The sequence below is a fragment of the Pteropus vampyrus genome, unplaced genomic scaffold, assembly GCF_000151845.1.
Source record: "Pteropus vampyrus isolate Shadow unplaced genomic scaffold, Pvam_2.0 Scaffold794, whole genome shotgun sequence".
NCBI lineage: Eukaryota > Metazoa > Chordata > Mammalia > Chiroptera > Pteropodidae > Pteropus > Pteropus vampyrus.
The window spans coordinates 23,829-26,725 of record NW_011889575.1 but is presented as its reverse complement, the minus strand read 5'-3'; the positions used below and the strand labels follow the sequence as shown (position 1 = coordinate 26,725).

The following is a 2,897-nucleotide window of genomic DNA, read 5'->3' as shown; positions in this document are numbered from 1 at the left end:
TTTAAATCTCAGAGTTCCACTGCTGTAGAATTCTTTACTTCTGCTGCACTTTCTCACCTGCCACTTCTCCAGCCCTTCCCTCTGTCTCCTTCATCCCCAGGCCCTCTTCCCCTCTTAGTCTCCACCACCCTCTCACTCCTGATTGTGACACTAGTGCTACCCACACCCCCCCACAACTGCCACCCAAAACCTATTCTCCCCACAAGGATCAGAGATCCTGCTAACGTGACTCAGGACATACCTGCCATTTCTTCACCAAAACCCTCCAATGGCTTTGTCTCTCTGTGGGAAGTCTCTAGAATATAAGGCATGTAAGCTCAGGGGCTTTAGGCTACTTAGGTCAAAGTTGCCTTCCAGGCGTATAAAGCCATTCCTGACACATAGTAGGCATTAAGTTAATTGTCGGTAAATGATGATTGCATTAAAATTTAATTACATCACACAAAAATCATAAAATAAAAAATACAAAAAAGTTCAGAAAGATTTTATTACGGGTGACTAGTGTGCATATCAATTCATAAATTCATCCCAGTGAAATAATATGCCATATGCTTATTCATTGCACAGTTGAGCCTGTGTATTAGTTTTCTATTTTTGCAGAAGATATTACAATTTAGTGTCTCAAAACAACTCCCAATTATTTGCTCACAGTTCCTTAGTCAGAAATCCAGGCATGGTGTGGATGGGTGCTCTGGTCAAGGTGTCACAAAGCCGTGTTCTCATCCTGAGCTCAGGGTCCTCCTCAAAGCTTATGTAGAGACAGTTGGCCAAATTCAGTTTCTTCCAGTTGTCCATCTGAGGTCTCGTTTCCTTGACAACTGTCAGCGATGAAGTGCCAGGGCATAGCTGCTCCTATCACCTAGTGGCCAGCAGTCTTAGCCACGTGGCCCTGCATTTTCAAAGCCCCCAGTGGAGAAATGCCTCACATTGAATCCCTCTCACACTTGGAATCTCTGATCAGGAAGAACCCCAATCAGCACTCACCTGATCAGGACAGCCCCACCCAGGACATCCCCCTCCTCCCAATCTTAAAGTCAACTGACAGAGAACTTAGTTACATGTGCAAAATCCGTTCCCAGCAGCACCCACATCAGTGTCTAATTGGATAAGTGACTGGAAGTGAATAACGAGGGTTGTTGTTATTAGGGACCTGTTCTTCCTCTTGTGTTTGATTGGGTCATGGTTGGAAATCAAAGTACAAGTAAATAGAGTGCTGTGAATGGTAATAAAATGCATCCTGCCTGTTAGCCATGGAATTTTTTAAATCTTAAAACCAAAAGACATTGTGAATATCTTATAATTAATTTAGAGCAAATAAAAATTAAAATGCAATATTTCATTCTCTCTTTAAACACTGTATCAGTTAGGTACTGTAGCATAACAAATTATACAGAATGTAGCAACTCAAAATAACAAATGTATATGTTCTCCCATAGTTCTCCAGGGTCAGGAATCTGGCAGAGGTTTACCTGAGCGCTTCTGGCCAGGGCCTCTTTCAAGGTTGCTGTCAAGTTGTCAGCCAGGGCTGCATCATCTGAAGGCTTAACTGGGGCTGGAGGACTCACATGAAACATGACTTATTGTTTGAAGAAGCTGTTGGAAGAAGCCTCATTTCTACCTGGGTGGTCTCAGGAGGCCTCCATTCCTAGCCATGTGGACTTTCCATAAGGCAGAAAATGACCAAGCAGCTTCTTTCTTCAGAGAAAGTGATCAGAGAGAGAGAGCAAGCAAGATGCAAACTGCAGTGTTTTCTGTCCTAGACTCAGAGTCACACACCATCACATTAGCCTTACTCTGTCAGTTAGAAGTGAGTCATTAAATGCAGCCCACACTCAAGAGGAGGGAATTACTGCACCTCTGGAAAGGAGGAGTGTCAAAGAATTTACACACATGTTAAAACCCAAATTAAAATTAATTAATGTTTCAGGATTTTGTAAGTCACTGTTTCCTTTTTCTGATTATTTTTCTTTAATGCTTTACATTTCACTTTTGGAAAGCCACGGGTAAAAGTCTGAAACAGAGAAAGGAGATACATCAACTTTTGTGCTTCTCGAAATTACCTTTAGTGATAATGTTTCATTCGATAAGTTGCAACAAAGTCGAGAACCTATAGTTAGCTAGACCAAATGGTTCCAAGATGTGGGTGCCTTAACAAGAATGTCTTTAAAATAATAACTATCTTTGTTTGTCATTAGAAGTTTCAAATTTAGTTTGTTAAGAATGTCAACCAGAGAGTAGAGAGGGAGGGGGAAAAGGGGAGGTAGATGGAGTAAAAGGGGTAAAATATGTGGTGCCAGAAAGAAAGCTAACTATGGGTGGTAAACACCCAATGCAATATGTATACATGCCTTACTGTTAAATTGTACACCTGAAACTTACGGGATTTTGTTAACCAATGTCACTATAATAATTTTTAAAATGTCAAAAATATTAGCAAAACTGCCAGTTTTCTTATTCAACATCATCTTCAAAAACATTTGCGTAATGAAATTACTTTTCAGTTAGAAAAATGTGAACCTCATGCCTCAGTCTGTACACCTAGCTTAGCACCATGACAACAATTTTGGCGTGATGCAGTAGGCAGAGGTGTTTAACTCCAATTGAGGAACAAAATGTCCAAAACTGGCTGTCCAGTTGACATCCTAGAGTAAATTTCACATCTTTCACCGTGCTTTTGAATGAGATTTGGTAGAAGTGATTTGGACACCAACGTGATTCTAAAAAGCACTGTTAATATGTGCCTCCAAAGTTTGTTTTAAAGCAGCTCTTTTGTGTTTTCCATTTACACTTTCTAGTCCATCACTGGTTTTCCCTTTATAACATTTTCAAGTTTACTTACATTGACCAACAGTGTGCTTTTCCACTTCTGTAAAGGTATTTAATTCAGTTGTATGTGA

General features: G+C 40.3%; 1 long non-coding RNA gene across 1 annotated transcript in view; it reads left to right on the top strand.

Moving 5' to 3' along the window:
* Positions 1-1,929, top strand: part of LOC105309600 — a 3,396-nt gene extending 1,467 nt beyond the window's left edge. Inside the window, exon 2 of the long non-coding RNA XR_897404.2 lies at positions 1,437-1,929. This is a non-coding gene — a long non-coding RNA (uncharacterized LOC105309600). The remainder of the gene's footprint in view (positions 1-1,436) is intronic.
* The last annotated feature ends 968 nt before the right edge of the window (positions 1,930-2,897 follow it).